Below are 13,261 nucleotides of genomic sequence, written 5' to 3'. Positions count from 1 at the left end.
AATCATATCATCTGCAAAGAGGGATAGTTTGAGTTCTTCCTTCCCAATTTGTATCCCTTTAATTTCTTTTTCTTGCCTAATAGCTCTGGCTAGAACCTCCAGAACTATATTGAATAGCAGTGGTGAGAGTGGACATCCCTGTCTGGTCCCAGATCTCAGTGGAAATGCTTCCAACTTTTCCCCATTCAATAGGATGTTGCCTGTGGGTTTTTCATAGATTGCTTTGATTGTATTGAGGAATGTTCCTTCCATACCCATTTTGCTTAGAGTTTTCATCATGAATGGGTGTTGTATTTTATCAAATGCTTTGTCTGCATCTATTGAGATAATCATATGGTTTTTCTTCTGCAGTCTGTTAATGCGGTGTATCACATTGATTGTTTTGTGCACATTAAACCATCCCTGCATACCAGGGATAAATCCCACTTGGTCTTGGTGGATGATCTTTCTGATGTGTTGTTGCATTCTATTGGCGAGAATTTTATTGAGGATTTTTGCATCTATGTTCATCAGGGATATTGGTCTGTAATTCTCTTTCAATGCTGCATCTCTTTCCAGCTTAGGAATTAAGGTGATGCTGGCTTCATAGAAAGAATTTGGGAGGATTCCCTCTTCTTCGATTGTTTTGAATAGTGTGAGAAGAATTGGAGTTAGTTCTTCTTTAAATGTCTGGTACAATTCAGCAGTGAATCCATCTGGTCCTGCGCTTTTCTTTGTTGGGAGGGCCTTTATTACTGTTTCAATTTCTGTCTCAGTTATGGGTCTGTATAGGTTTTCGATGTCTTCCTGGTTCAATTTAGGTAGGTTGCATGTGTCCAGGAATCTATCCATTTCTGATAGGTTTCCCTGTTTGCTGGCATACAAGTCCTTGTAGTAATTTCTGATGATTCTTTTTATTTCTGTGGTGTCTGTTGTTACGTTTCCTTTTTCATCTCTGATTTTATTGATTTGGGTCTTTTCTCTTCTTTTTTTAGTTAGTTGGGCCAATGGGGTGTCAATTTTGTTTATTTTTTCAAAAAACCAGCTCCTCGTTTGGCTGATTTTTTGTAATGTTTTTCTTGATTCAATCCTGTTGATTTCTTCTCTGATTTTAATTATTTCTCTTCTCCTACTAGATTTGGGTCTGGTTTGCTGTAGGTTTTCTAGATCCTTGAGGTGAATTGAAAGCTCATCTATTTGGTGCCTTTCCAATTTCTTGATGTAGGCACCTATTGATATAAACTTTCCTCTTAACACTGCTTTTGCTGCATCCCATAAGTTTTGGTATGTTGTGCTGTTATCCTCATTTACTTCCAGAAAGTTTTTGATTTCTCTTTTGATTTCTTCTATGACCCATTGTTCATTCGGGAGCATGTTGTTCAATCTCCATGTGTTTGCGTATGCTCTAGGGATTCCTGAGTTGCTAATTTCCAACTTCATTCCTTTATGGTCTGAGAAGCTGCATGGTATGATTCTAATTCTTTTGAATTTGCTGAGACTTGCTTTATGGCCTAGTATGTGGTCAATCCTAGAGAAGGTTCCATGTACTGCTGAGAAGAATGTAAAATCTTTAGCTGTAGGATTGAAAGTTCTGTATATATCTGTTAGATCCATTTGGGCTATAGTGTAGTTTAAATCTACTGTATCCTTGTTGATCTTCTGTCCTATTGATCTGTCTATTTCTGAGAGTGGAGTATTGAAGTCCCCCAGTACTATTGTATTGGGGTCTAAGTCTCCCTTTAAGTCCGTTAACAAATCTTTTAGATAAACTGGTGCCCTGTAGTTAGTTGCATATACATTGATAATTGTTATATCTTCCTGTTGAATTGATCCCTTAATCATTATGTAGTGTCCCTCTTTGTCTCTCTTAACGGTTTTTGTGGTAAAGTTTATGGTGTCTGATATTAAGATGGCTACGCCCGCTCTTTTTTCATTTCTGTTGGCATGGTATATCTTTTTCCAGCCTTTCACTTTCAGTCTGTATGCATCTTTGTTGGAAAGATGTGTTTCTTGTAAGCAGCAAATAGATGGGTTTTGTTCCTTAACCCAATCAGCCAAACGGTGTCTTTTAACTGGACAGTTCAGGCCATTCACGTTCAATGTGACTAATGATAAGTGGTAACTTTGCCCTGCCATTTGCCAAAGATAAGTTCTAATATATGCTTTGAATTCCCTGTGATCTTTTGCTGTGAGCTTTCCTTCCTTGGTTTCCTTCCTTTACCTTCTTTCATATTGATGACCGTGTTTCTTTGTTTCTGTGTGTAACACATCTTTAAGCATCTTTTGCAGGGCTGGACGAGTGGCAACAAATTCTTTCAATTTCTGTTTGTTATGAAAAGTCTTCATTTCACCTTCATTCACAAATGATAGCTTTGCAGGATATAATATTCTGGGCTGGCAGTTGTTCTCTCTTAGTACCTGAGCTATATCTTGCCATTCCGTCCTAGCTTGTAGGGTTTCTGATGAGAAGTCAGCTGTGAGTCTGATTGGAGATCCTCTGAGAGTAATCTGACGTTTCTCTCTTGCACATTTTAGGATCTTTTCTTTATGTTTCACTGTGGAGAGTTTAATTACAACGTGTCGTGGTGAGGATCTCTTTTGGTCGTGTTTATTAGGGGTTCTGTGAGCTTCCTGTACTAGGATTTCTCTGTCCTTCTCCAAACCTGGGGAATTTTCTGCTAATATCTCACTAAAAAGGCCTTCTAATCCTTTCTCCCTCTCCATGCCTTCAGGAACTCCTAGAACCCGAATGTTGGGTTTTTTAATAGTATCCTGAAGATTCCCGACAATATGTTTTAGATTTCTAATTTCCTCATGTTTTCTTTGGTTTGACTGTATCCTTTCCTGTTCTCTGTCTTCTAAGTCCGATATTCTCTCTTCTGCTTCTCCCATTCTGTTTGTAAGGCTCTCTATTGTGTTTTTCATTTGATCTATTGAATTCTTCACTTCAGTCACTATCCCAGTTTCCTGTTGTACTAGTTGTTTCGTTTCATTTTGATTCCTCCTTAATATTTCATTTTCACGAGAGAGATTTTCTATCTTGTCCATTAAGGATTTCTGTAGTTCAAGAATTTGTTTTTGAGAACTTCTTAATGTTCTTATCAATTTTTTGAGATCTGCTTCTTGCATTTCTTCTATGTCATCAGCCTCATAATCTTGAATTGGGGTGTCTTTTTCATTTGAGGGCTTCATGGTGACTTCCTTGTTTTTATTACCTCGGTTTTTGCGTTTGTTATTTGGCATATTGGAGATATTTGGTTTCTTCACTGTGGTGCTTTTTCTTCTTATACTATGACTCTAGATTAAGTGGACTATCTGTTTTTGATGGAGCCTTAGGGCTTGAGATGGGTGTGGCCTGGGAGCTCTGTTTGGTGTGCCAAAGGTGACACTCCCAGGTTAGGCGTGGTAAACCTCTCTCTCTCTCTTTCTCTTTTTTTTTTTTTTTTTGATTTAAAAGGGAAGTTATTCTGCACAGCTGAACGAAGTTGGAGGTAGTTAGCAAGCAAATGATATACCCGCAGGAGCCAGAGATCAGAAGCTCTTTCCCAAGGACCACACAGGGAATCTGTTCGGCCCTCAGAGTGGGCTCAAATTCTCCTTCAGTCTCCCACTGGGTTGCCAAAGTTATGGAATTGTAGCGTCTCTGGAGAGTGCTCACGTGAATTCCGTGAGTTCTCTCCCCCACCGTCTCTTTTTTCACAGTCTCAGTTCAGTAGCACCACAAATTTACTAGGTCCTAATCTCCTGTTAATTTGCCCTGCCCAGAGTCAGGTTTTTCTGCTAGGCTCAGGGCCGGTGCAGACCTGAGGTCGCTCTGTTTATGACGTATGTCCAAGATGGCACCTGCTCTTTGTCTTGCTCGCCCTTGAGAGGTGAGCGGAGAGAGAGAAACCCGTGTACGTACCAGTCACCTTTTTTTTTTTTTTCCTCTCTCTCTTTTCCAGTTAGCTTGGTGAAGTCCCCCCCCCCCCGGGGGTCGTTTGCTCTAGTCTCCTCTCTCCGCTTGCCTGCTGGTGTCTTGGGTTATTGAGGTTCGGCTCACCTCGCGTTCCAGCGCTGGTGTGTTGAGTCTGGCGCTGGTGTCCTGAACTGTGGGCTCCCACGCTCTCCACGCAGGTCCGCTCCCCTTCCAGCGCCAATGTGTGGACTCGGAGCCCTGGACGTCCCAAGTCTCCCCGCTGTTGCACTCCCCTTCAGGATAGTTTATTTTTTACATGAGTCCATATGGAATGATTTAATATTGAAAACGATCAATATACACTTAGCTTGTGTTTTTATGCATTTATATTTGTTCCTATTTATTTATTTTCATGGATGGCAAGTGCCAGGAAAAAGTTAATCAGGTATTACTTGTTAGTTTCATTTCTCCAAAGAGGAAAAGGCTTACAAACAATACTTAGCAAAAGATTAGCAAAATACTGGCAGGAAATGTTAAGCTCCAATCATTTCTACTTGTTACAGGGGTACATTTTCAATTTTATTTTTCTAAGTAAAGTAAATTGTTTGAAATTGACTTAATAGTTAGATTTTCCCTAACAAGCACAGGACTTTTAAAAAGGGTAGAGTACCATACAGTTAACTAATTTGTCAATCTTCAACTCAGAAACACCATAAGGCATGCTATCCATGTCCCTGATTCCAGACCTTTTGAAATAATGCCTGTACGGTGGACATGCCCATTTACTTTTCAGGGTTTTGTCTACTCATCTGAAGATGAGAGGTTTGGTATAGATAATATCTTCCCACTTTCAGCTCCTATATGTCTTCGCTTTTCAAGCATCCTAGGGATATCCAGGGAGCTAGCTCTTACATGACCACAATCCTTGAATCCTGAAAATACTGTGAAGACTACAGCAAGCCTAGCATTCGACACTAATACACTGGGTATGCTAAAAGATATTGTGGAAGTTTCAAAACAAGATTGTGTTTGCCTTAATCCATATATATAATCTCTATCTATCTATCTATCTATCTATCTATCTCACAGATAAGAAAGCAATGAATACATTGGTTAATCAAACATAATTATTGTCAAAGTTCAGAAATAATTAGAAACTGTTAGAAAAGGAGTTACTACAAATTAATGAAAATAATCTATTTTTTAAGTGAGGAAAACTTGATGTTTTAGAAACACTGATTGCAAAAAGGAGGGAAGGTACTTAGCTGTGTAAGAAGAAAGGAAAAAGTTTATAAAACAGATAAAGAGGTCTGAAATTTAAAAAATGGCAAAGAATCTTTGAAGGAGTAAACAAATATTTTAAATATTACATCACTAGCTCATATCTCAGATAGAAAATTTTAAAATAAGGTTTCCAATAATTATTGAACAGAATTCCAGGCAACGTGGCTATGAAAATATGAAACACTCATAGGTCCTAGGTAACTAGTGTTTCTTGGTTCCAGCTGTGACACTGAGCAGTTCAAAGTTTATTTCTGAGACAGGCTGTTTATGGCAGTTTTAAGTACAAACTTTCCCATGAGGCCAGGAGCTTTCAGAGCCTTGAGAGAAAGACTGGAGAACAGGATAAAATAAACAGAGTGCTATCACTTCAAGTAGCTGTCCAGATTAACAAGTGTGATGATTAATTTTATGTGTTAACTTGGCTAGGCAATGGTACCCAGACACTTGATTAAACATAATTCTAGGTGTTTCAATGAATGTATTTTTAGATGAGATTAACTTTTAAATCAGAAGTATTTGAGTAAAGGAGATTAGCCTCCTTAGTGTGGCTAGAATGTATACTATCAGCTGAAGGCCATAAAGAAAAAGATGGACTTCCTGGAAAGGAGAGGCACTTCTTCCAGCAGATGGCCTTTGGTCTTGAACCATGACATTGGCTTTTCCTTGGGTCTCCAGCACGCCAGCTTCCATACCATGTAAGCCAATATATCCTTAAAATAAAATCATGTCCCTCTGCTCCCCTCTCCCTCCCTCCCTTTCTCTTTCCATCCCCCTCCTCTTTACCTCCAAAGAGTTCTGTCTCTTTGGATAAGCCTGGAGCTTATGGGTTTGTGTGTGCGCGCGTGTGTGTGTGCGCGCACGTGTATTTGTGTGTAAGTGGGTATGACTGTATGTTTTCTCTCTGGAGAACATGAAGGAAAACCAAAACAAGATAGATTTCAAGTTTTCAAGTCAACAGCATAGAATCAGGAGCTCTATCCAATTTGTTAAAATTCTGAATGAAGAACTTTTTCTTTTTTTAAAAAAAACTTAAACATTTTACTTATGCTGCAAAAAACCTTTTTATTGAAAAGCAAAATGGTTTTCAAAACAGTGAATTTTATCCTTTTTGAGGGAATACTGAATATACCAGTCTTATTTTCCATTTTGTCATTTGAATGAGAGTTCTAGCTGACAAAGAACAGTAATGTCAGTTGGTCAGCCATCTTTCATTCATACACACACATGTACTTGTGAATTTGTGAATACCTGCCTGCCTTTTTTACTACTCTTTGTTAACTTCTGTCCTGTGGGAAAAAATTTAAGTTTGAAACATATTACCACTGTTATTAATAACCTTTTGCTAAATTAACAATGACAGAATTCTTAGAAGGTCCTAGGGTTTAGTATTTTTGTGGAAAAGGAGCTTTTTAAAAATTGAACTCAAGGAAGGCTGGATTTTGAGATTCACTATAGTTAGTTTTTCTTTTTTTAAAAAAGATTCATTTATTTATTATTTGACAGAATTATAAAGAGGCAGAGGCAGGGAGGGGAGGGGAGGGGAGAGAGAGAGGGGGAGAGAGGGAGAGAGGGAAGGAAGGGAGAAAGGGAGAGAGGGAGAGAGGGAGAGAGGGAGAGAGAGAGAGAGAGAGTCTTCCACATGCTGGTTCACACCCCAGATGGCTGCACCAGTGGGAGCTGAGCCAATCTGAATCCAGGAGCCAAGAGTTTCTTCTGGGTCTCCCACAGGGGTGAAGGGACCCAAGGACTTGGGCCATCTTTCTACTGTTTTCCCAGGCCATAGTAGAGAGCTGGATTGGAAGTGGAGCAGCCAGGAATCGAACCAGTGCCCATATGGGATACCAGCACTTCAGGTGGTGGCTTTCCCTGCTATGACACAGCATCAGTCCCCATAGTTAATTTTCAAAAAGTTATTCATCTTTTGTAATTTCTCCAGCATTCTCCTGTAACTTTGGAATCAGCTGTTCAACCTTTCCAGAATCATGTAGTGTGTAAAGTTATTAATTCAAAACTAGGCATTAGGTAAAATTATACAGGAGCTTTCAAACATTGCAATTTAAGTTGTTCTTTGAGTTTGGCTTGGCATTTGTGTTCTGCAGAGGAAGTATTATTATTATTAATTTCAGGGTAAATATTTCAAAGCAGGTATTTTTTATGGTAATTCCAGCTTTTCCCAGGAAGGTTTACCTGCCTCTACAACTGTGCCACATAATATTCCAATTGTGTCTCATATATAGGACATATATATATATATGATATATATATATATATATGAAACTACACTTTTATTTTATTTTTCAGTTGCAGACCCAATGTATATGTGAGCAGTGAATATGTTTAGCGGTATGAATTTCACTGGCATCTTAGATACACATAAAATTGAAGTCTGTTTTTACCTAGGCATTATCTCTCATTGGTGACTGATTAATGGGCACTTTTTGTCATGAAGAAATCAAGGTATTACTTATATGGCTGTGGACTGTTCATCTACTACAAGTACATTCTAAGAGTTCATTTCTACAGTTAATTTCTTTGGTCAGAAAGAAATTTCTTTCATTTACTTGAGAATGCAGTATTTTTTAAGTCACCACACATCAACCATACACCACAACCTCCTTCATATAGCATCTATCAAACAACTGTAGCCAAGAAAAAGACGCAGCAGGGAGGAAAAAAACCCTCCTCCCATGTAACTGAGAACCTACACAAAGCTCATGCTGTATTAGGCTACTTGTACCAGAATGGACTATTATACACACCAATAGGAAGAGTAGTGTTTATACTGTTGGCAGTAATAAACATAAATAATCTATAATTTAGAAATTCTTTTTTTAATAGAATGTGGTTCAGTTGCTTACTGAACCTAACAAGAGGAGCTCTTACTATACATATTAGGAATAATTGTATTAAAAAATGCTTGACCTGGAAGAAAACACAGCATTATAACTATGTCAGAATTTACCAGGGGACATGTTAGCTCATTTTCTATTACCTCCTTATTAATTTATACCAAAACACCAATGAAAAAGGTAGTCTGTATTATGATGGCTAATTAGACTTCTGACATTTAGAAACTTGCACAATTATAACACTGCAATTACTGACTATGAATTATAAAAAACCAAAGAAAAAACATGGAAAGATTGCTTTCCTGCTAGAAGTATATCCTAAGGTTCCCTCCCTGGTAAATTGAAGTTATGATTTAGCTACATAATTAATTTTCTGACATCAAGACTAACTTCACATTTGAGTCACTGTTTTATGTACAGTACAAGGTTTTCAAAAAGTTCACGGAAATGATTGTTATGAAAAAAAAAAACTATGCCAGGACTTAAAAAATTTGAACTAAAAACAAACTTATCTTAATTTTATTTTCCCCATAAATGTTTTGAAGTTCTCCTGTACAGATGCATGGTAATAAAAATACTTGGCTGTCCTCAGAGATTTCTGCTATATCCTAGGTAGGGTTAAACATGGCACAAAGCTATCATTTCTCCTTGTGAATTTAACTGTGTAAGGCTGAATATTGTACAAGATTGCTTTAGCTATTCGAGGTCTCCTGTGTCTCCATAAGAATTTCAGCATCATAGCATCATTTTTTCCAGGTCTGAGAAGAATGTCTTCGGTATCTTGATTGGTATTGCATTGAATCTATAAATTGCTTTTGGGAGAATAGACATTTTGATGATATTGATTCTTCCAATCCATGAGCATGGAAGATTTTTCCATTTCTTGGTATCCTCTTCTATTTCTTTCTTTAAGGCTTTATAATTCTCATTGTAGAGATCCTTAACATCCTTGGTTAAGTTTATTCCAAGGTATTTGATTGTTTTTGTAGCTATTGTGAATGGGATTGATCTTAGAAGTTCTTCCTCAGCCATGGCATTGCCTGTGTATGCAAAGGCTGTTGATTTTTGTGCATTGATTTTATACCCTGCTACTTTGCCAAACTCTTCTATGAGTTCCAATAATCTCTTAGTAGAGTTCTTTGGGTCCCCTAAATAAAGCATCATATCACCTGCAAAGAGGGATAGCTTGAGTTCTTCCTTCCCAATTTGTATCCCTTTAATTTCTTTTTCTTGCCTAATAGCTCTGGCTAAAACTTCCAGAACTATATTGAATAGCAGTGGTGAGAGTGGGCATCCCTGTCTGGTACCAGATCTCAGTGGAAATGCTTCCAGCTTTTCCCCATTCAATAGGATGTTGGCCGTGGGTTTTTCATAAATTGCTTTGATTGTATTGAGGAATGTTCCTTCCATACCCAGTTTGCTTAGAGTTTTCATCATGAAAGGGTGTTGTATTTTATCAAATGCTTTGTCTGCATCTATTGAGATAATCATATGGTTTTTCTTCTGCAGTCTGTTAATGTGGTGTATCACGTTGATTGTTTTGTGCACACTGAATAAAGTTCTGTGGCAGTTGCTTTGATACTGATGTAGGATTGTGCATTTGACTCCTTAAAAAATAAAACAGTACATCATTTAGAATGTATGGAATCTAAGAAGATTATAAAAGTGAAATATTGTATTTAAGATTAAGAAAAACCTTTGTGATAATTATCAAAATATAAGTTAACATTACTGCAAAAAATACGATTTGCTTAGTAGAAATGGAGTTTTGTGAAAATAAAATATCTGTGTGCAAAACTCAGATATTTATATGATGCATGATAAATTAACTTATGTTTTATCTGGTTTAAAACAAATGGAAGAAAGGCAACATTTATTGAATAACTACTATGTGACAGGTACTCTACTAAGTGCTATTTCTGCATGACTGCAGTTCCTGTTGTCTGCAACACTGGTGGCCAAAGGGCAACTGCAAGTTGATCAGTCAAGTAAGCAAGATTTTTTTTTTTTTGTAAAAGCTGCATGGTATTGCCTCTCAATTTAAACACACCAGAAGCCACTTAAAGATCATTAAGTTGGTTAAAAGCTGTAAGAAAAATGAATGTTTCCTTTTTATTGCATATTTTTGAATATTTCCAGTAGTAATGACTAGAAGCTGAAAGTAGCTCACTGGTTGAACATGCTACATAATTTGCTTCTTCTTACAGAGCATGTTTCATCTCCTGACTTCCCAAACTAATTACAATATGAGATTTATATATTAATTTCCAAAAAAAGTAAATACAGTTAGGGTGAGCATATATAATTGCCAAGTTACTTGGTCCTAAAGGAGAGGGCCCTAAATATACAAAGCATTTTATACCCACTGCTACTCAGGTGCCAGGAATGCTTCAGTCTCTTGACATCCTTAGCTTTCTAGCACACCTCCTCCATAGCTCAGGTTCTTCCTTTCTTCACTAGGAATCTGTTTTGCTTTTTAACATGTATTCCATTTCTAGTTTTGCAATCTCGCAATTAATTCATTATAGCTACATATAGCATATGATTTTAGAGGATATGACTGTCTAAAATACTTGTATAAATACATATTTTCCATGTAGGAGTCTCTTTCTGTTGTCTCAATTTGAGGTGTCTTGTATGTTTGACCATGGGAGCCTCCTTTTCAAGTCTTTAATGATAAAATGATTGATTCATTTATTCACATACAACTCTTGAATGCCATGTGAAAGATTTAAATGGGTGTTCTGGAAGAATGGACATAATGATTAATTGACGCTTCCTCTCAACTACTCCTTATCTCATGGGGAAGGTACATGTAGAAACAACAAACATACATCCTGACTATTGCAGTCTTGAAAACATTCTCTTGTGTGACTTTATAAAGCCTCCTTGTTCCACTATTCATTTGTAGGCCAACAGTCTCTTGGGAACTGACTTTTTTTTTTCTCCACACTGTATTGTTTTTAATTAAGTACAAAGACTTTTCTAACATATGAGCCACAGATGATTATACCCACTGCTCTGTTTAACAACCAGTTCCAGTCTCTCAAGAAATGGTGAGGCAGATTCCCTTTCCTAGAGGAAGAGAAATCCATGGTTTGTTGCCTTTGCCAATAATATAAACATTGGACAACTGACTGGAAAAGCTATTGCCACTGCCATCTTTTACAGGAACCACATTAAAAGAGCCAGGATGTCTCTATTGGCGACCACACCAATTCTTCTCAGGTTGGCACCTCCAGTCATCATGCACAGGTCACCCTCGTTAAATGTGATGAAATCAGTCATCTTGCCAGTCTCCCGATCAGTCTGAACGGTGTCATTCTCCTTAAGGTGATCAGGACATCAAATGGTATGAGCATCACGGGTCATCAGGTAAGGGATTCTCTTCCTGCCCACAAATACCTTTCTCACTTTGCACAACTTGTACTTGTCCTTCTTAGGTATAATTTGATGAACAGCAAAGTGATCCTTGGTATCACAGACCAGACAGAAATTCTATCCAGTCTTGTCAATGCTGATGACATCCACAAAACCAGCGGGGTATGTTATATCAATCAGGATTTTGCCATCAATCTTAATGAACCATTGCATGCAAATTTTCTTTACTTCCCCTCTCAGCACGTACTTAAGCCTGTTCCTTACGGAAATGATGAGAGGGAGACATTCTCTCAGCTTATGGGGACTGGTGTATGGACAAGGAACAAAAACATCAGTCAATTTATTCAGCATCCTATGCTTTGGAGCTGCTACTTCCTTCAGATGCAGAAACAGGAGCTATGGCTGACGAAGGGTGACCTATGCATGATGACTGGAGGTGCCAACCTGAGAAGAATTGGTGTGGTCACCAATAGAGACATCCTGGCTCTTTTAATGTGGTTCCTGTAAAAGATGGCAGTGGCAATAGCTTTTCTAGTCAGTTGTCCAATGTTTATATTATTGGCAAAGGCAACAAACCATGGAGACTTTTGTATTTGCTTTTAGGAACACACATTACTTTAACTCCATATGATTATAAAATTGGCTCAGCTTCATTCACTGAAAAGTCCATCCTTTCCCTCATAGTTTACGGTACCATTTTTGTTTTAAGTCAAACATCCTTAAATGTGTTATGTAGTAATTGTGTAGAGTTTATTCATTTTTAAAGTTAGATTTATGGGGCCAGTGCTGTGGTGGAGTAGGCTAAGCCTCTGCCTGTGGCACCAGCATCTCATAATTCCAGTTATGTGTCCTGGCTGTTCCTCTTCCAATCCAGCTCTCTGCTTATGGCCGGGGAAAGCAGTAGAAGATGGCCCAAGTCCTTGGCTCCTGTGCCTGTGTGAGAGACCTGGAGAAGGCTTGAGGCTCCAGGCTCCTGGCTTCAGATAGCCCAGCTCCAACCATTGTGGCCATCTGGGGAGTGAACACAAGCAGATAGAAGGCCTTTCTCTCTGTCTCTCGCTCTCTCCATCTGTAACTCTACCACTTGAATAAGTAAATAAATAAATCTTTTTAAAGAGTTAATAGAACATGGAATTAAAAAAATGTTTATTTAAAAATTAGATTTATTACTAGGGTTTTAATGTTTGATGCTGCTTTTGTAAATATGTCATTTCTTTTTTTTTTTTAAGATTTATTTATTTATTTGAAAGAGTTACAGAGAGGCAAGGACAGAGAGATAGAAACAAAGAGAGGTCTTCTATCTGCTGGTTCACTCACCAAATGGTTGCAAGAGCTGCAGTTGGGTCAATTCGAAGCCAGGAGCCAGGAGTCAGGAGCTGCTTCTGCTTCTCCCACGTGGGTGCGGGGTCCCAAGCACTTGGGACATCTTCCACTGCTCTCTCAGGTCATAACAGAGAGCTGGGTTGGAAGTGGAGCAACCAGGACTTGAACCAGCACCTATATGGGATGCTGGCAGTACAGGTGTCAGCTTTACCAGCTATGCCACAGCACCAGCCCTGTGTCATTTCTTATTTTCTACATGTGTGTTGATGATGTTTTGTTAGTTAGGGTTCTCCAGAGAAGCAGAACCAATATGAGATATATGTATACATGAGAGCACTTCAGAAAGTTCCGGAAGAATAGTATTAAAAGCTCAGTTTAGGAGAGGCTCCAAGATGGCAGAGTAGGAAGGGAGCTTACTGCTCTGGTCTAGGACAGGATAGCTAAAAGAAAGTGGAGAGAGTGCAGTCTCAGGGAAGAGTTAGGAAGAAAACAGCAGAGGAAATTCTATGCTAATTAGAGGGACACAGAGGACACACATGGAGGGTGT

The 13,261-nt window shown here is 38.3% G+C and overlaps 1 pseudogene; it reads right to left on the bottom strand.

The window, feature by feature from the left end:
* Positions 1 to 11,056: 11,056 nt before the first annotated feature.
* On the bottom strand, positions 11,057 to 11,904 carry LOC127486865 (small ribosomal subunit protein eS4, X isoform-like; annotated as a pseudogene).
* Between the last annotated feature and the right edge of the window lie 1,357 nt (positions 11,905 to 13,261).

This window comes from Oryctolagus cuniculus, chromosome 9 (genome assembly GCF_964237555.1).
Source record: "Oryctolagus cuniculus chromosome 9, mOryCun1.1, whole genome shotgun sequence".
Classification (NCBI taxonomy): domain Eukaryota; kingdom Metazoa; phylum Chordata; class Mammalia; order Lagomorpha; family Leporidae; genus Oryctolagus; species Oryctolagus cuniculus.
This window is presented reverse-complemented; position numbering and strand designations above follow the sequence as displayed.